Below are 22,258 nucleotides of genomic sequence, written 5' to 3'. Positions count from 1 at the left end.
AGTAGCACTAGCCAGCTTGGCTCACTTCACAGCTCCTGGATCTCCACCCTGCACTTTATACATGTAACCGAATCGCCACTGCTGCACAGCACTACATGGAGACCAGACCAGCCCTCCCTCCCTCACTGTCTAAAATACACACACATACCCGGGGTGTACATGCACGCACATATGCTGCAAAGCTACATGACATACTTTTCTGCTCGTATTAGGGTCTTTTGAGGTAAAGCAGCTTCAGTTACATTTGACGTTTTCAAAACCCAACTAACATACTGGATGATATTTACAGTAGGTCACAGCTGATGCTCATATATGTCCTGTTAGCACATATAGTGGTATATGTGCTAATTTGTGGGTTTGATCCAGTCCCACCATCCTACACTCTATCTCAAATAACTACAAGTTTCTGAAAATATCACAGTGTCTAATAATAAGGCTATTGAATGTGCTGTCCCACTGCTTTTTTGACTCTGTGTGTGTGGGTATGTGCACACTTTGAATGTGCGCATCTCTGGCACCCAGCCTGACTGTTCTCCTCACCACAAGGAACTCATTGACCTGAATCGGTGCAGAGAGCCGCGCCCCTCCTCAGGGCTGCTGCAGAAACTTTAGGGAACCCCTGGTGGCCTCAAGGAGAACTGCAGCCTCAGCACTATAATATGAGACACCTGACTGACGGATGCTGTAGGTGGTACTCAGCAATATTCTGATTCTGTCTACTTATGAGCAAATTATTTGCTTTATATTTATTCTTCTTTTTCAGTGTTTATAATTTGTAACTTTATTGTAATTTATTGTTTTTTTAAGCTTTTTATTTGTTTAGAATAGAATAGAATAGCCTTTATTGTCATTGTACAGAGTACAACGAAATTGGAGTGCCACTCCCTTGGTGCAAGTTTCAATAATAAATATAAATGTAAAATATAAAAAGTACAAAAAAAAAACAATCGTAAGTACTCAAACAATAGTATGTACAATATATACAGGATAGCAGCATTAATATAATGACAGTATGAATAGCAGCATAATATAATGACAGTGACGGTATGGAATAGGTTCAATTGTTTTTGTGCTTATTTACTACGGTGATAGCTCTGGGAAAGAAGCTATCCCTGAATCTGTTTGTCCTGGTTTTATGTGACCTGTACCGTCGGCCTGACGGTAATAGTTCAAACAGTTGGTTGCTGGGGTGAGAGTGGTCCTTGATGATATTGCCAGCTCTGCTGAGGTACCGAGAGTTTGCAGTGACCTCCAGGCTGGGCAGAGAGCAGCCAGTGATCTTCTGGGCTGTGTTGATGACCCTCTGCAGTACTTTCCTGTCTGCAGCTGAGCACCCTGCATACCATGTTGTTATGCCGTACGTTAGGATGCTCTCTATGGTGGCTCTGTAAAACGTCACCAGCAGCCTCTCCTCCAGGTTGTTCCTCCTGAGCACTCTCAGAAAGTGGAGACGCTGCTGGGCCTTTTTAACCACCGCTGTAGTATTTGCAGTCCAGGAGAGGTCATCAGATATCTGCACGCCCAGAAACCTCATGGAGTGTACCCTCTCCACACAGCTCCCGTGAATGTAAAGTGGGGCCGGGTCTGCTCTGCCCTTCCTGAAGTCCAAGATAAGTTCTTTAGTTTTCGTGGTGTTCAGTTGGAGGTTGTTAACTGAACACCACTCAGTCAGTCTGTTGACCTCATCTCTGTAGTCCGACTCATCCCCCCTTGAGATGAGTCCAACCACTGTGGTGTCATCCGCGAACTTTATGATGGTGTTTGAGAGATGGGTAGGGGAGCAGTCGGATGTGTAGAGCGTAAACAGGAGGGGACTCAAAACACATCCTTGTGGAGACCCGGTGCTGAGTGTGATGGTGCTGGACCGGTGGGGGCCGAGTCTGACAGACTGTGGTCTATTTGTCAGGAAGTCCTTGATCCAGAGGCAGATGGGGGTGGAGATTGGTTTGTTTGTTTTGTTCAGTTTTGAATGATTTTACTGCTACTGAGCTTATTGTACATTTTATTTATTTTATATTTGTGTCTGTTTTGGCACACTTTAGCATGACTTTTTAAAAAAAAACTTGTTTTAAAATTGTATTATTATTTATTTCATTATTATTATTTGTATTTACATTATTTTCTGTTACTATTTTAATTAATTGTTCATAAGTTTATTCGATAGGACATTTTAATTGTAATTTATGCTAAATTATATTTCAAAATAAAATCAGTTCAGCTCAAAAATCTTTGAGGAGCTTGCTTTTTGGCCTCTGCTGCAAATTCTACTGCAAATTTCTTCACTTTCAGTTGTCCATGCATTTGTTAACATTTGCAAGGCTCATGTCACCTTATGAAACAAAACAAAAAAATACAATATAATATTTTGCATCTCTGTATGCATGAATGGGACTTCACATCTTATTATTCATGACCAAATATATATATGATTTGTTTTGTTTTTTTCAGATTTGAAAGTTGACATTTGGCTAATGAGGATACGTTACCATAATGCAACATTCTCTCAGCAAATACTGAGCACTGTCCTGTGTGTGTGCTTGTACCACTGTGTACTGGTAGTTGCTCTGGAGTATCAAAGGTCAGGATTTGCAGGTCTTGTTAGGGTTTTTTTCCCCGTTATGCAGACTTTAGACTCTCAAGAGAAAAAAAAACATTTCACTGAGAGTATCTGGTGTATGAACTATAAAAAGACAAGAGATCAGAGAAACTACCTTTTCAGGGAGTATATACAAAAATAAAACAGAAGCTGATATTCCTTTAACTGACAGCTGAAATGTCTATTTCAGTTTCACTTGTTTTTTTTGTCAAGCTGCAAGTTTGCCACACAGAGGCTGTCAGCAGGTGACATAAAGCTCCCTAATCATATTCTTTACTCAGACACAGGCATCTTTGAAGTTTCCTTTCTTTCTGTTGTAATGCCTTCCTGTTCATTCACCAAAATTTCAATGAAAATTTTGATTAATGTGAAGTTCTTTGTTTGCAGCAGACACCTTAACTTTAGCAGGTACATATTTTAGCAGATCTTCTGGTGAGTAATACAATCAGTAATAAGGACCTCCAGTTTGTCTCAGCACCTTAACTCATCCCTTTCACTCATGCAGAGGACTTCAGACTTCATGCTTTTATGCAATATGTGACTTCATTGGGCCTGATCTGGAGCCTGTTCCCAATGTGCCTCACAGATTTGTTATTTACGAGAGCAACGTATACAAATGTAGCTCGACCCTTCCTAATCATTGAATTTCAGTGAGGCTTTATGATTGAACCGGATGTTTGCTAAGCTGAGTCCAACCGATCTGCACCTGGGCCCATTTCACAAGTGGGTCAGGTCATGGTATATTTAGTCTTAAAACCACATATTGATATTGATGTCACTGTTACCATTTTTTATACCAAAGTAAGGGCAAGTATGACTTATGCACAGATGATGTAAAAGTTACTCTGTTTGCACAAACATGTCTTTATGGTGTTGTTTGCATGTGCATAACTATTTGCATGTTAGCAAATGTCTTCAGGGTGTTTGCACACCTCTCGCGGTGTTCAAAATATGTATTCCAATGAATAACAGGATACCTTGTCTTGTTTTAACAAATAGTGTTTGCCCTATAAATGTTTCCAGTTACTTTTTCAGATTCCTGTGTTAGTATTCATTCAGACTTGAATTTTTCTATTTCTAAATAAGAAAAAAGGCTGACTGATATCAGTAAATCAAACATTAGCTTCCTAGCAATGCTGAAATGATTGATTAATCAATTACCAAGTCAAAATCAAGACTAATGGTGCATATACACTGAAGGTATTTCAGCTCATCTGTCACACATACATCTGACAGAACAGATACGCTCCTATTTAATTAATCCGTCTGCACAGACTTCGGAGCAGCTAACCCAAAGCACAGCATTATCAATTCTAGTTTCTGTGTTTATTATGTGCATAACTAAAGTGATTGTGTATTGAAGTCTAAGCACTTTGTCTTGTAGAGACAGAACACCAGATCTGATGCTACAAACATGCAGCTCGTGCTTCACTTTGAGACAGCATAAGATTGGATAAGACATGTATACAAGCTGTTTTTATGACTTTTTATGTCACAAAAGAGATCAACATCTGTACGTTGTGTTACTAACTGCATGTATTTAATTCAGTTCAATTTATTTATACAGCGCCAAATCACAACAGCAGTCGCCTCAAGGCGCTTTATATTGCACAGTAGATTGTACAATAATAGATACAGAGAAAAACCCAACAATCATATGACCCCCTATGAACAAGCACTTTGGTGACAGTGGGAAGGAAAAACTCCCTTTTAACAGGAAGAAACCTCCGGTAGAACCAGGATCAGGGAGGGGCGGCCATCTGCTGTGACCAGCTGGGGTGAGAGAAGGAAGACAGGATAAAAGACATGCTGTGGAAGAGAGACAGAGATTAATAACAAATATGATTCAATGCAGAGAGGTCTATTAACACGTGTTGAGTGAGAAAGGTGACTGAAAAGGAAATACTCAATGCATCATGGGAGTCCCCCAGCAGCCTACACCTATTGCAGGAAGGATTCTGGGTCACCTGGTCCAGCCCTAACTATATGCTTTAGCAAAAAGGAAAGTTTTAAGCCAAATCTTGAAAGTAGAGATAGTGTCTGTCTCCCGAATCCAAACTGGAAGCTGGTTACACAGAAGAAGAGCCTGAAAATTGAAGGCTCTCCCTCCCATTCTACTTTTAAATGCTCTAAAAATAACAAGTAGGCCTGCAGTATGAGAGCAAAGTGCTCTAATGCGGTGATATGGTACTACAAGGTCATTAAGATAAGATGGGGCCTGATTATTTAAGACCTTGTATGTGAGGAGCAGGATTTTGAACTCAATTCTGGATTTAACAGGAAGCCAATGAAGGGAAACCAAAATGGGAGAAATCTGCTCTCTCTTTCTAGTCCCTGTCAGGACTCTTGCTGCAGCATTTTGGATTAAATGGCATGGTAAAATGCATGTTGTGAGTTTAGAGAATCGTTATGCTATAAAAGAATAAATCGTTATGTGATTAAAAAAATGTGCCTAGCTAAATAGTAAATGGTGGAAAGTGTGTAGTTGTGTAGCACTTCTACCCTGCTTGACTTTTGCTTCCTAATGCATACCATGCATGCAATTTCTTTTTAAGTTAAATAGTTCCTGTACGCTATTTCATTAACTTTATGTATAGTATTAGATGGAACAAGCAACTACTATAGTCATTTAGCTGAAAGACTTGTTCACTTGTAAAAATAGATGCGACATGTGCTTCCAGCTAAATGCGAACATTAGAAAGATGTTCAAGAAACTATTTCCAGTGAGTTCATGTTCATGTTTATTGCTGTGGCCTATTACTTGGAAATGTGCAGTAGTTTCTGTGTAACCAGGATTTGGGGCTGCAAAATGCAAAACTGCCAGTTTTCTGTCTAATTTCATATTAATAACCTATTTTAAGCCACACTCAATACTGCCTTTCTTCTAGCCAACAAGATTAACTAGAAAATATTAACCGCATGTCAACCTAGAGTTGCTATGATTTTGTTTCATGTCTTGAACAATGGTAAGTAACATTATTAAGATTTCTATTAGATTTTTCATTGAAACGCTATCTCTATCATGTTAGCTTTCTGATACTGTATCTCGCACACGACAAATCCATTCTTAAAGCGCTTCTTTCTTTCTGCTAAATGATTACAGCAGTAACTTATTCCAACAATCTAAAACAGTTAATCAAATAGCATATAGCATTGGTCACAAAATCCAAGCAGGGTAGATGTGCCACAACTACATACTTACCACAATCTGCTGTTTAGTATGGTTTTCTTCATGTAAGATCATTTCTAGCAGGTTTATTCTCTAAGCTTGACACCCACCATATTCATTTTACATGCAAATATTCACCCAACCTATAGAGGTTAGTCCCTTGATTTTAAAATGTGACTATAAGTCATAAACAGCTTGTATACATGTCTTATCCAATCTTATGCTGTCTCAAAGTGAAGCACGAGCTGCATGTTTGTAGCATCAGCTCTGGTGTTCTGTCTCTACAAGACAAAGTGCTTAGACTTCAACACACAATCACTCTAGTTATGCACATAATAAACACAAAAACTAGAATTGATAATGCTGTGCTTTGGGTTAGCTGCTCCGAAGTCTGTGCAGACGGATTAATTAAATAGGAGCGTATCTGTTCTGTCAGATGTATGTGTGACAGATGAGCTGAAACACCTTCAGTGTATATGCACCATTAGTCTTGATTTTGACTTGGTAATTGATTAATCAATCATTTCACCATTGCTAGGAAGCTAATGTTTGATTTACTGATATCAGTCAGCCTTTTCTTTTATTTGGACATAGAGAAATCCAAGCCTGAATGAATGTCAACAATGCTTTTTATTACTGCTTTAAAACAAGATGAGGTATCGTATTATTCATCTGAATAAATATTGTGAACACAGCAAGAGGTGTGCCAACATCCCGAAGACATGTGCTAACATGCAAATTGTTATTTGTGCAAATAGTGTAACATTCAAATCAAGCAAAAGCATAACAGTCAGTGTGGTTTTAAGAATCAGCTCTTTGTTTTTTATGGCACAAGGTAGGTTTAGGCTACGTCCACACGTACACGGGTATTTTTGAAAACGGAGATTTTCCGTTTTCGTTTTAAAAAATAATCCCGTCCACACGTAAAGGCAGAAATGAAGGAAAACACTGCTATGAACATGCCAAAGCAACAGGTGGCGATATATTCCTAACCATGCAGAAATGTTGGCCAATCAGAAGTCTAGAAGCCTCGGTGGGAAAAAGTAAACAAAGCTGGGGCATAGAAGCAGAACCGAGTCGTATGTGTGGAGGGACAGTAACTGTGTGTATATGTAAGCATTTAAACACTGCAGAGAGTACAATTAACAGTAACAGTATTGTAGAAATTCATTTCACCAAAACAATAACGTGGCGCACAGTGTGACGTCAAAAAATGCGCACACCTTTGACGCTGCGTTTTCTCCGTTTTTCTAGTCCACACGTAAATGCAAAAACTGAGTTTTCAAAAATATCCACCCTGGCTGGAGTTTTTAAAAATGTTCGTTTTCAGTGACCAAAAACGCCGTTTACGTGTGGACGAAAGGTGCAAACGCATAGAAAAATCTGCATTTTCAAAAATACCCGGGTACGTGTGGACGTAGCCTTAATTTAAGCAGTAAGCACTGATAACAACATTCTAATATATTAAAGCATCGACCAATATTACCTTGTTATTATAAAGTTTCTGCCTCTAGTGAGTGTAAAAATGACTTGTGCAAAGCTGCTACTATTTTATTGGTGACAGGTCATCAGTGCATAGGATTTTACTATCTATTGCCATAGTCAAGCATCAAGAGCCTATTTAAGTCATTTACGATTGTTGCACTTGATTTGTTGGCCCTTGAGGTTACAGCCTGATCTGGACTAAAGTGATGGTCTGACGCCATGACTGCATGGCATTGCCATCAATGGAGTGCTTCTGCTGGGCTACCAAAACATGCTAAACATTCACTGCTTCCACCTTGTCTCAAATGACAATTTTCTGCTTATCGCCTTTGATTAGACAAAGCCAATAGTTTGATTATAATGTTATTTGCATGGCCAGTTTTAGCTATTTTCATTAGTAAACCACAGAGCGTTATTAGAAAAGAATCAACCGACCATTCAACACTGAAAATAATTGGTTGTTGGGTCCCTTTGCTGACCTGACACCTTCATCAGCGACTGCTAATTTCATTGTACGAGTATAGCAAATTAATGGGCCTATTTGAAGTGACAGGTGGTATATTGTTTGTGGCAGCCCAACATGTATGATAGAATTACTTGATCAAATCGACCGGGTACTAATCATTCTGAGCACATTCGAGATTAAAAGAAAAGAACAGTTTGTTCTGGATCCTCTGATGTATCTGTTCCGTTCCCAAATCAGCAAAGGATCAGACTGTGACGGCATTTGTGAGGAGGTGTCGCTTGTCTTTCTCTCACTACAATAGCTGGTGATTTTCTATTTCCTGGCCTTGTGGTGTGTTTGGGTGAGACACAGAACATTCCAGCACTCGATGTACCCAACAGCTCCAGTCTCATTTGGAGGGCTGTGTGCATGCCTCAGTGTCTTGTCATTTTATTTTTCACTGCGTCGATCAGTGCATCTTGCTCATCTCTCCTTCTGCAAGCATCTCTCTTTCACTTTCTCTTTAGATTGGCTTCAACCACACATTTACAAATAAACAGCCCTTCCAGGGTTCATCTCATTTGCCTGCAGCTGTTTTAAAATGATGTGACTCTGTGTTTATTAGAGGGACAGTTGTGTAACCTCATTAGTGCTGGCTTCTGCATGTGGGAAATGTGTCAGAGCCCAGCTGAGCACTGCCATTGGCTCGCAGGTCACACTCCCCTACCGTTCGGCCCCTCCCATTTCCTCCAAATAGGGAATGCTCAGACGCCTGGGTGTGGTCTCCATGGCAACCTTCACTTCAGGAGAGTAGCCTCATGTAAATATCCCCTTTTCCTCTCCTTTCTGTTTTGCTCTCTTGTCTTCTTGTACACCCTTTCCATCCTTTGTATGGCTTCTTTTCTTTTCTGCTATTATTCTAACACAAGATGTCATATTCTGTTTTTGTCCGCCTCATCTGTAAGAATGCAAATATAGCTTTTGGTGACTAAAATACAGCGTGTGGATACACGTGTGGATACAAAAGATAAGCATTTTCATTTCCTTTCACTGGCACTCTTTTACCTTTCAAAACCTTTTCTGTCAGGAGAACGACTGACTGCCTGGAGCCTGTTCCCAAATTTATATCCCTCCATCTGAATTCCACTGCCCATTTCTGGGTATGGGCAAGCTCATAAAACACACACAGACACACGCAAGGTGTTTAGAACACGAGGGCCACCCACTCTTTCAATCATATAGTATACACAGCCTCTGTAAATTTGCTTAAGTAAAGGTCATCAGTTATATCCTCTTTAGATGAATACACATACACATATACATACATATAAAAAAAAAATCCCCACTCGCCCCTGTGGGTGGTCAATCCTTCAAGCTCGGGTCCTCTACCAGAGGCCTGGGAGCTTGAGGGTCCTGCACAGTATCTTAGCTGTTCCTAGGACTGCGCTCTTCTGCACAGAGATCTCCGCTGTTGTTCCCGGGATCTGCTGGAGCCACTCGCCTAGCTTGGGAGTCACTGCACCTAGTGCTCCGATTACCACTGGGACCACTTCACCCTCCACATCTTCTCGAGCTCTTCTCTGAGCCCTTGGTATTTCTCGAGCTTCTCGTGTTCCTTCTTCCTGATGTTGCTGTCATTCGGAACCGCTACATCGATCACCACAGCCGTCTTCTTCTGTTTGTCTACCACCACTATGTCCGGTTGGTTAGCCACCACCATTTTGTCCGTCTGTATCTGGAAGTCCCACAAGATCTTAGCTTGGTCATTCTCCATCACCCTTGGGGGCATCTCCCATTTTGACCTCGGGACTTCCAGGTTATACTCGGCACAGATGTTCCTGTACACTATGCCGGCCACTTGGTTATGGCGTTCCATGTATGCCTTGCCTGCTAGCATCTTACACCCTGCTGTTATGTGCTGGATTGTCTCTGGAGCATCTTTACACAGCCCGCACCTGGGGTATTGCCTGGTGTCATAGACCCCAGCCTTAATGGATCTTGTGCTTAGTGCTTGTTCCTGTGCTGCCATGATTAGTGCTTCCGTGCTGTCTTTCAGTCCAGCTTTGTCCAGCCACTGGTAGGATTTCTGGATATCAGCCACCTCCTCTATCTGCCGGTGGTACATACAGTGCAGGGCCCTGTCCTTCCATGGTTGTTCCTCGCCTTCCTCCACTTTCTTGGGTTTCTGCTGCCTGAGGTATTCACTGAACACGCTGTCAGTTGGGGCCATCTTCATGATGTATTCGTGGATGTTCCTTCTCTCATCCTGGACTGTGGTGCTGACACTCACCAGTCCCCGGCCCCCTTCCTTCCGCTTAGCGTACAGCTTAAGGGTGCTGGACTTGGGGTGAAACCCTCCAAGCATGGTAAGGAGCTTTCTTGTCTTGATGTCAGTGGCTTCTATCTCCTCTTTTGGCCAGCCTATTACCCCAGCAGGGTACCTGATCACGGGCAGGGCGTACGTGTTGATAGCCCGGATCTTGTTCTTACCATTCAGCTGACTCCTCAGGACTTGCCTGACCCTCTGGAGGTATTTGGTGGTTGCAGCTTTCCTAGCGGCCTCTTCATGGTTCCCATTCGCCTGCGTGATCCCCAGGTACTTGTAACTGTCCTCTATGTCTGCAATGTTGCCTTCTGGTAGTTTGATCCCCTCCGTTCTGACTACCTTCCCTCTCTTTGTTACCATCCGACTACACTTCTCCAGCCTGAACGACATTCCGATGTCATTGCTGTATATCCTGGTGGTGTGGATCAGTGAATCGATGTCTCGTTCACTCTTGGCATACAGCTTGATGTCATCCAGGTGGCTGACAACTGCTCCATTCCGTAGTCGATATCCGTTGCCAGTCTTGTCAATTATCTCACTGAGGTATCGAACCGCAACACCAAAGTATCGAACCGAACTGTGAATTTTGTGTATTGTTGCACCCCTAATATATATGTGTGTGTGTGTGTGTGTGTGTGTGTGTGTGTGTGTGTGTGTGTGTGTGTGTGTGTGTGTGTAGAGAGAGAGAGAGAGAGATGACTCATCTTGTAAATAATCTTTAGTAAAAAAAATAAAATGGAGCATTGTTTATACTAAAGCATTGATTGGCTAAATCTCCTAAGAGCTGCAGTGGCCAATGATAAAGATATCCTTCAGGAATCACCATCATTCAGTTATTTTTGCACGTCAGCCTTTCATTCTGCGTCATTTGTCCTGAAATGTGTGAGTGGTTGTTGTTGTGTCTTATCAAGTGAGACATCAGACGGATTCTTGGAAAGCTCAGCCTACAGAACACCCGTTTCCTGGCTGCCGAGCGCTCATCATGTTGACCGTCCACTCCATGACTCACTCCTTCCAGCACTCACTTCTTTCTCTTCCTACTCATATCTCAAGAGCTTTGGTGCTTTGCCTGATTGCAAATCAGTAGTAACGGAAAACGTGTGAGATGAGTGATGGAGGTGCGCAGTGAAGTTAGGAGGGGTAGTGGGAGAGCCCTCTGTGTGTGTGTGTGTGTGTGTGTGTGTGTGTGTGTGTGTGTGTGTGTGTGTGTGTGTGTGTGTGAGAGAGACACCCAGAAAACCCCTGTAAAACGAGCTGTGGAATACTAAACATAGAGGGGAGCTCTTTTTACACATCAATTTCTCCCCCGTGTGTTGAAATCTTTTAATACATACTCTGAGCGAAGAGAAGTGCTAAAAATTGTTTAATCTGAAGGAAAGAGAGGAAGGAGGGATGATGCAGTTGCAAGGAAAGAGGAAAATAGGCAAAGGGGCGGAGAGGGGGAAAGCCTGCAGTGCAACACAGTCTGAATTATTCATCGACGTCTGATGGGTCGCCGCAGACGAAGCAACGGAGGGGAAGACAAAGGGGGAGGCAGAGAGAGAGAGGAGGAAAAGGGGAAGGGACGACAAGCAGGGAAGAAAAGAGGAAACATGGGGGGACGGAAGTGCAGACAGCTGGATGGAGGAGAGGAAGTAAAGGGGAATTAGGAGGAAGAATGAAGGAGGAAAAGAGAAGGAAAAGCAATAAAAAGAAAGGGAAATGAGAGATGGAGGGATGAAAGTAAAGAGCAGAAAAGAAGCAGAGAAGAAGGAAAGGAAGGAGGGATACAAGAAGGGAGGGAGATGAGAGACAGCCGGAAAGAGGGAGGGATAGCGCAGTAGTCTGAACTATGCGTTCCCGACACTTGAGTCACGTTTGCACTGTCTGCTTCCGTCACTAGACACACACACACACACACACACACACACACACACCTAAAAACACATCTGGGTACAAGCTGTTTATGTTACAGAAATATAACACACATTTAAGATAAATGCATATGGGGTTACAGAGCATGACAGACCATGCAGAGTCCTACACTGCACATGACAAGCAGGCACCAGCGCCAAATAGCCTCACACACGTCAAGTGTCTCCTTCAGCGGAAGACCCCACAGCTTAAAAAAAGGGGGAGATTCATCAAACGGTCTCAAAGACACACAAACACACTCACACAGACAGACAGAGAGTAAAGTATACACAGTGACACGTGCGCGCAGACAATGTGGGAGGATCTGATGTGCTGCCAACAGATGAAGAGGAAAAAAGGGAGACAGAGCAGGGGAGAGTGTGAGGAAAAGAGAGACAGGTCAAATGAAATAAATGGGGGGAGAACAGCAGGGATAAAAGAGATGGACACACACATGCACACAGATCATAAAATGTCAAAGAGCACACAGAAAGGAGAGCCTGACAATTATATCTGCACGCTTGAGGTAAGTAGCAATGACAGAGGTAGCTAAATTTTCTCAACTTTTCTCAATTTTGATGTAAATGCACCCAAAAACTCTGCGGCAGTACAGAGGAATTGTCCTCAGACTGACGAAATTTAGCAATCGTTTTAACATAGAGCAGCAGGAGGCTGCATACAGACAGTACATCAGCCCCAAACTGTGTGTGAAATAGAGAGAGAGAGGTGCACTGCATCCACAAATGCAGAGAGATCATTCAAGGGGAAGGAAACCGACTCACAGGGAAAAAAGTAGAGATGAGACAGAGGGAGAGAGTGAGAGAGAGAGATGGATGCGGATGGAAGGAGGGAGGCAGAACGTGTGAGAGGCAATGGGGTGGCGAAGGAGATAGACAGCACTGCAGCACTGTGAACTCTTTGTCCCTGTCGCATCTCACTCGCACACACAAACACACACACACACACAAACAGAGTCGCAGACACACCAAAATAGGCATAGCATGCAGAGGGAATGTCATTTCAATGAAAAGTGCCAAGCCAGACAGCAAACTCCAGACACTGCAGAGACAGACACACCCTAACACACAGCTTCATACATGTCAAAGTTCACTCACAAATGGGATTCGCTTATGCATTTATAAATGTGACACTGCCATTTATTACTGCCATGTATGTTTCTTTGTTTCATCGGGGCACGCAGTTACCTTAACCTTTCCTCGCATTTTGCATGCTGTACTGCACAGGTTTACAACAGTGACTGCGCTCTGCAATTTCCATCATCTGAAGCTTGTTAGATGTGCAACTATGTTGGCCACTTTGCTACACTAGTTTCATATCAGTAAAGTTGAAACAACTGAATTGTTTTGAAAAGAGTCTGTTTCAGCCAAAAGTATCCACTAGAAGTGAGGGCAACGATCCAAATATCGATAGTCATATCGATGCCAGTGCTAGCATCGGTCTCTGTATCGGAATAAATAAATACAAATTTGGGGAAATGAAAAGAATATACCTCAAGCAGTATATTTTGATTTGATGATGAGTCATCTCATAAATCATGACACACTGCTCTCCATTCCACAAGTTGCTTTTTATGAGTTTAAAGTATTGGTATCAATATTGATATCACTAACACTGGCCCTCTATTTACGTCATCGATACCACAATTTGCAGTTTCACACTTTGAAACTGCAATAGTTTTACTTAATATAGTCAATATTGTATGTAATAAAATATGAAAGCACTCATAAAAGCAGACCTTTTAGTGCTTCAGCTTAAACGTGTGCATCAAATGTTGGATATATATTGTATACATGTGCACTTACGGACTATCAGAATCGCTAAATGTAGGGTTATCTGAGGACAACAATAAGCAGAGAGAGAGGAAAACTGCAGTTCCTTTCATGTTCTTTGATTTCATTTCACCCCATGTTGAACAAAAAAGCCCAAGGTCAGGGTATGACAGAAAGTAGTAGTAGTACATTGGAAATAATTTGTTTTTATTACTGCTCTAAAAAGGCATACTTGAAGGGGGGAAAGTGCTGCATAAAGAAAAGAAATAAAATACATTTATTTGAAACTCTCACTCTTTCTTTTTGTTTACCTCTTCACCACTGAGCAATCAAAGGTATCCTTTGCCCCACAATGGTGCTGGAGCCTCTTAAAGCCTTAAAAATTACCTACAGTAATAACCCAAGTTAATTAGCACAAAGATCACTAATTATGGTCCCACATTTTTGTGTTTTTCAGCATGAATTATGGCACCACATTGATTTTGTACTCAGCTGAGTCGGTGAACCTTTAGACCTCCACCTTCTCCATGACCACAACATCTGAGTATTTTTTTCGAGGATACTGTGCATAAGAGCTTCTGGCTTTCGGGATCAAATGTGTTTATAGCTTAGAACTTCAGCAGATAAAATCCCCTCATCACTCAACCCTTCTCTTGGGATTGGATTGATTGGATCAGTGATTGGATTTACACTACATGGGCAAAAATACTGGACCACTTACACATAACATCCACAAGAGCTGCTCAGTGATGGAAACCCACACCATGAAGCTACTGGTGTACAGTATTGGTGCTGATGTTAATGCCAGAGGAAGTTTGAAACTCTGCAGGGCGATTGTGACACTAAGAACCTCAGCACATTGCAACTCCGTCCTTTGGCTTTGCACAGTCTCCCACTTCATGGGTGAGTTGCTGTGGAAAACCTGTTTTGTTTTTTTTTAAGTTCATATTTTGATACAAAAACATTATAATAATTGGAGAAATTCCAAAGATTTGAGTTTAGATTAAAACACTTCTGCAAGAATTTGTTTTCAGTAAACTTTTTCAGTTACCCAGAACCATTTGAGAAAGGTTACTATTAGCCTTAAGCCTTGTGTCAGGACTGTGTGTGTTTCTCTATGCGTGTATAACAATGTGTAATGACCCAGATTCTCTATAGGGACATGGTACAATGTATTTTTCAAAATGATGATTAAAACTTCAATGCTTCATATAGGAAGGGGAGCAGGGCTCTAGAGACAGAGAGTGAAACATGCATGTTAAAAGAAAAGATGAGAAATATTAAAGTATGATTGAAACAGAAAATTAACTAACTAATTTATATTCTGAATAAAGAGCAAAGAATAAGCTTTTCTTTCCTGAGGCTGACCTGAGGTCAGAAAGCCATAACAATGGCCAAAATCCAAACCCTTGACCTTTAGCCAATCATAGTTTGTGGTTTATTAAAAAAGGGGTTACTGTGGTATGTTTTAAGTCAGGACTTTGACCTTTTTTGTGTTTTAGTCCATTTTATAAGGTCAAGGCTAAGAGTTGTTTTTTCCCAAGCTAATTTTTTTACCGTTATTTTTACAGGGTTAAAATTTACTCTGTTAGTGTTGGTTCATGTGTTCAACAAGCTCTTAGTGTACATCTGGATGACTACAAGTTCCCCCGTGTGCAATGGGAGTATATTTCTTCAGTTACATATTCATAATGATATAGTCTAGATCAGGGGTCGGCAACCTTTCTGATGATATGTGCCATCTAAAACTTCCTCAGAAGTCAGTGTGCCATTTGATTGAATTAGCAATAAATTTTTCTAACGCTCTATATTAACAGTTACACACTATATTCTTTTTTGGTTTATAGAATTATATATAAACTTTAGAGAATTACATATGCTTGCAGATGTTGGCAGCTATCAGCGAATAGTTATCAGCTATTTTGAACCAAAAAAGACTTTTTATCCATAACAGCAAATGAACTGTACAACAGAAAATACAAATGCTATTTATGGTCTCCTCACAAGAATGATAAGAAAAATAAACTGGGCCAATATGGCATATTTGTTAATACAGAGACAAATATGTTAATGTGATCTCTGGTCTCCCACTCAGAGACACAGGTCTCCGAGTGTCCAGCATTCAGACCTGAGGACTCATGTGAGAGAAAATCTGCTCACACAGATATGTAGAGCCAAATACTGTCAATAAGGCCTCTGCAATGTTCTGAAGGCAGTTAACCTTTTCAGGTAGTGATGTCCAGCAGGTGAACATGCAGCTCCATGAACACGCACAGCTGTGGATTCCAGCTGCAAACTTTGGCCCCCACACAGTCGAGCTTTTCAGTTCAATCAGCTGCATTTTGATGTCCTCTGTGTCCAACCAGTTAATGCGAAACAAATCCAGCTGCTCATTAAAGCTTTCTGGTTTGATCAGAAAAGAAAACATTGGTCAATACACCTGAAAGTCCCAAAAATGCATTGTGAATTCTGTCTCGAGTCTACGGATGTATTCGTGTATTTCCCTATTGCCGATGCTGTGCTGAGCGGACAGCTGCTGAAGCATTTGAAGTGTTGGAATGTGGAAAGCTAACAACGTCCCTCTAACCGGTAGGCTAAGTTATTTTTAGCCAATTACAAGCTGAATCTGGTAGTTGGGGTTGTTAGCTAAAATACTGTCATTAAGAAGCGGCACAACTAATGTGTCTATGCGAGCTGATTTGCGATGTGCACTGCTGGCCCGGCCATTTATTTTTTAATGCACCTGCTCAGATTAATTCACTGTGTCGGACTCCTGCCATCAGTTAACCCTTAGCGTGCCAGCTGTGGCACGCGTGCCCAGGGTTGCCGACCCCTGGTCTAGATGATTCTCTTGCACTGTATCATGTATCACGTGTAGGAGTAGCAGTTCTACTCTGAGCCCTTCTTAGAAGACTTTTCGCTCTACCTCTCCTGTCTCTGTCTCTATCCAGGCACCTTTCAGAGGAAGCTCATTTTCTTCACTTATATCCACAGTGTCGTTCTCTCAATCAGTACCCACAGTTTGTGACCATGGGTGAGCGTAGGTGCTGAATGTAGTTCAACCAGTAAACAGAAAGCGTCACTTTGAGGTTTTTCTCTCTCTTTACCACAGCAATGCATCATCTGCATCACTGCAAACACTCTACGCTCCCTTCACTCATGAGCAAGACACTGAGATACTTAAATTTCTCCAGTTGGGGAAGTCAGTTATAACTGATTTACAGTAGCCACTTCACTTTTTTCTAGTTGAGAACTATGGAGGTGGAGGTGCTAATTCCCATTCCAGTCGCCTCATGCTTCCCTGCAAACCACGCCAGTGCAAGGTGGAGGTTGAATCACTTGATGAAGCCAACAGAACCACACCATCTGCAAAATGCAGAAACAGCATCCTAAGACCACTGAACCTGATATCCTCCCCACCCAGAAATTATGTCCATAAAAGTAGTTGACAGAATTGGAGACAAAGGACAGTGCTCGCAGAGTCAAGCACACACCAGGAATTAGTCTGGCCTTTTGCTAGCAATGCCAACCAAGCACTTACTATGGTTTTACATCAACTGAAAAGCAAGTAACAATGAACCTAATACCCCATCCTCCTGAAGGACTCCCCAGAGGACATGCGAGGGATGTGATTGAAATCCTTCTCTAAGTCCAGAAAATGCATGTATTCTGGTTGGTCAAACCCCCACACACCCTTGAACATCCTCATGAGGATAAAGAGATAGTCTGGTGATCCATGACCAGGATGAAGCAATAAGATAGGATTCAGTCAGGCAATAGATGCAGTACTTTGAGGATCTTCTCAATACATATTTTATAGATGCGGCTGGGTGACTCACATGTCAGGTAGTTAAGAAAACTCCAGTGTCTGGGGTCCTGGAGTGGATAAAATTTGCCCCAAATCCATTAAGGCTCTGGTGGTTGTATGGCTGCCCTTTGGGAACAATGCATTTGGAGTGGCAAATTCAGATCGTTATTCCAGTTTCTGAGAGGGCAGATCAGAAAGTCTCTAGCGACTGTATACCAAAGTACTGGAGAGAAGAGTTTTCCCATTGGATGAATCACAGATTTAGGGGGAAAAAGCTGTTTTTATCTTTGTCCCTTCTTAAAACAATTAGTCAAAATTGCTCGTGTGCCAAAAATATTTGATAATCAGCTTTTTTACAGTGAAACATTACTCCAACTGCATCTTAGTTTTCAAGGACAAGTGAGAGAAATAGTCGCTACATCCATTTTGAAGATGCCTTAATATTAATTCCAATGTGGCCTCAGACATGCTACATTGTCTCATTAAGTAGCAGCAGTGCCCTGTACCAAACTACCAAAGCTAGAAATATCAGTGACGCTTTGCTCGTAAAGCGGTCATGAATAATCTCTCCTTTCAGTCTTACCTATTCATTGCTCTGTCTCTTTATTACTTTGCTCAGCTAAATCTACTCTTGTTGTAACAGCAAATGTGGAATAAAAGAATGACATGCACTTTATTTTATGTGTGTTTTTGTGAGACTGACCGAGCTCTCTCTCTCTCTCTTTCTCTCTCTCCACACACATATATATAGTTTATGGACATAATTTCTGGGTGGGGAGGATGTCAGGTTCAGTGGTCTTAGGATGCTGTTTCTGTGTTTTGCAGATGGTGTGGTTCTGTTGGCTTCATCAAGTGATTCAGCCTCCACCTTGCACTGGGGGTGGCAACACTTTCAATCATTTTGTGCACAACCTCTTTTGAAATAGAAGTGGTCAAAAAATAATGAGAAAAGCTCATCTGATAATTGCTTTTATGTTCTACATGTGCAAACATCAAATAGGTGATGGACTGCTCAGCCGACTTCACAGATACCTTTAACTTTGGTAGCGTCCATTAGCTCAGTGGCACGTGCCAGGTTTGATGTCTGTATAAACAGATCTTAACGTTCCAGATCTAAATTTGAGTCCTTTTCATACTGTGATCCATCCATATGGGCTAACACTGCAGCAGTCACAGTAGTGTGTGACTAAATCGTATTACGCTAGACATCTCCTATGGAGTGGGAATTTATAAGTGCTCTGATCAGTCACAACATGTCTGGTATTGTGAAGGTCCTTGTCGTCAAAGGAGCTTGCAAAGAAAAGCGTCTGGACTTCTTTAAGTTGCTTGAAGACGTTTCACCTCTCATCCGAGAAGCTTCTTCAGTTCTAAGGTCAAATGGTGGAGAGTCCCAGATATAAACCTAGTGGGAGTAACCCCCCACAGAGGGACAAAAGGACCCCCTGATGATCCTCTAATCGCCTGAGCCAAGGTGTGAAACTGGGTGTGGGTCCCAATCAGCCAGAGTTTCGGGTGTGTTCATTGTGAAACCTGGCCCCACCTTATCATGCGAATTCCTGAGGTCCTTGTCCTTGTCATGTCACCAAAACAGCTCTGGCATATTCGGGCACAGATATAGGTGCTATGAGGTGTTCTGGACCATCCTGCATTAGGAGTTTGAAAGCCATATCTCAATGCCTTGGATCCTTTATTGTGTTCCTCAAGCTGGGCCGTGTGGAGGGTATATTTCTGCCTAACAGCGGCATTGCTCCAAGGGTCATGTCAAAGTAACATGCACATGAATGGTTTCCCAGCAGAGCAGGGCATTGTAAACAAATTATTGATGTTGTTTAATTCACCTATCAGTGTTTTAAATGTTGTGTGTGTGTATGTCATACATGCACTTGTTTAGCATACATGTATGGCATCCAGGCTCTATCTTTTACTTGCAACTTTGCATGTGTTTGCGCTGTGTGCAGGTGTAGCATGTTTTCATGTCCACTTTGTGCATCCATATGTGGCTCGAATGCACGTGGATAGGCTTCTCTTCAACATGTGTGTGGCTCAAGCCTATTACAGCAGATGACTCCTGCGGTGTGGCTGGCAGGCAGTGAGATATGAGTATCTGTCTCAGCTCTTCCTCCCACCGAGCAGACCAGGCGCAGTCTGTCACTTAGTGGCAGCGGATGATTCGCAACCACAGAGTGGAGAAGAAGGCCGTACATTAGCTGGTACATATAGGAGGACAGCTTCCATTTGTTTTCTGTCATATTCTTGAGTTATGTCTAAATTTGCTCTCAGTTTATTCTGGAAAAAGATTCCAATTAAGAAAGAAGGCAAAAGAAACATGTAGCAAAATGGAAATGGGTGTAAGAGGAAAAAAAGAAGGACAAAACGACTAATGTACCTGTAACAAGCAAAAAAAAAAAAACCACAATAAGAGCTGTTGGAAAGCATGATGAATTATGTGAGTCATTTAGACTTTACATTTCAGAGAAATACCCTAAATGGTCTGGCTTAGTCAGAAGAGTGTTACCACTATACAGAATGAATAAGTACAGACCCAACAGGAAGTTAGCACATTAGCTTTACTGCTAATATGCTAACTTCCTGTTGGCTTTGTATTTATTAAAACCTTCGTATAGGTGGAACTAGCTTTCTTCTGTCTCATCAAAAAGAGTAATAGTGATCAAGATGTTTCCCATAAAAACATCATAAATTATACTTGATATAAATGTAGACTCCTGCTCCGACTGCAGCTTGGAGACTTAACAACCGTTTTTAGTGTCTATAGTTTTCCATCACAAAGGCTCACATCAGCTAAGGAGCACTACCAGGACTTTATTATTAGGTTATTTTCAATTAACAAGGTTATACACTAGAATTTTCCAAGGTTTTGGTTTTTGTTTTTTTTCAGATTTCAGATTTTGCCATATGCATCTTCTTCCCTTTTTTGGAGGATTAAGCAGCTAAAATATCACCTATTTGAAAGTGTTGTAATAGGCGATAATATGAGGGGCCGTACAAGCCAAAATTCATACTTTGACTCTCACATACATATATTCTTCTTTCACACACATATATTTTTACTCTCACATACATATATTCTTCTTTCATGCACATATACTTTCACTCTCACATACATATATTCTTCTTTCACACACATATACTTTCACTCTCACATACATATATTCTTCTTTCATGCACATGTATTGTCACTCTCACATACATATATTCTTCTTTCACACACATATACTTTCACTCTCACATACATATATTCTTCTTTCATGCACATGTATTGTCACTCTCACATACATACATATATTTTCACTCTCACATACATATATTGTCATCTCGCACACCTTTATTCTTAATTCATATCCATGTATATTCACTCTCACATAAATCCATTAATCTTCCTTTCACACACATGTATTCTATTTTTCTTAATGCTACATATTTTTATGTTGACATATATTTATTCTCCTTGCAGGTGCAGCCCTTTCTAGTCATACATATATATACATACCCTTTACCTTTCAACACATATATATTTGTACTCCTATACTCATATACACATACAATCCCAGTGTTTATCCTTTACCCTTGCATACATACACTCTGACATTCACATCTGCATTTCCTAACACAGGAAGTTAATCCTTTAAGCAGGAAGTTATTCTTAAACCAGGAAATGTAATACACTTGGAGAACTTACTTGACATACCCAGACCTAAACCAGAAGAACCAAGCAATGAAGCTGTTCAAAGTTGTCCTGCTTTCTTTGCTAGTATTGCAGTTAATTTGTCGAGTAAGTAGTAATGAAAATGACATTAGAACTTTTTTAAATAATGTATTAGAATGTTTGGAACAAATTCAAAGAGAAGCTACAGATTCTTTTGTTCGTCAGAGGCTCCATAGAGAACTTGGTGATCACATTCAAACCTTATCTGGAATTTTGTCCATCTCAAGATTTGTTGACGATGCAAGAAATAGAGAAGCAGTGAATACATTACAGTCCTTAAATGGATGGCTAATTTTTTTACTGACTGCTTATGAAACCAGACAAGGAACTACATCTGAGAACAGACTTGTCTTGCTACCTCCACCTCTCATGACTTGCTCTCAAGGTCAACCGCGATACAGCATTTCAAGAGAGCAAATATCTCATTTAGTATCTCTTGGAATGAACTGGCAAAGCATTGCAACATGCTTAGGGGTTAGCTCCCGTACTCTGTACAGGCACAGAGAGGACCTTGGCATTGAGCCACTGACTTATGCAACATTATCCGATGAAAACCTGAACAGGGTTGTTAGGGAAATCCTTCAGTATACCACAAATGCAGGTGAACGATATGTGCATGGCAGCTTGAGATCACGTGGGTTACGAATCCAAAGGTGGCGTGTAAGACAAAGTCTACAAGAAATTGAGCCCTTTGGACGTTCCCTCAGAAGACGCAATGCAATACGTCGACGACTGTACAGTGTTCCTTTCCCCAATCAGTTATGGTGAGAAAATTCTAACAGAAAAACAGTCCTGATTCTAAGTCTATAGCGAAATGGATTATCTAAAGCAAAATAACTCATTGTTTTATTTACTCAAACGTGTGCATATCCTTGACCATGTCATAGTTTCCCCATACATAACTTCTACTTATTTCATTTTTCTATAGGCATATAGATGGAAACCACAAACTTGTGAGATGGAGGATGGTGTTCCATGGCTGTGTGGATGGTTTCAGTAGAACCATCATCTACCTTGCGTGT

This window comes from Aulonocara stuartgranti, assembly GCF_965226115.1.
Source record: "Aulonocara stuartgranti genome assembly, chromosome: 17".
Lineage (NCBI taxonomy): Eukaryota > Metazoa > Chordata > Actinopteri > Cichliformes > Cichlidae > Aulonocara > Aulonocara stuartgranti.
This window is presented reverse-complemented; position numbering follows the sequence as displayed.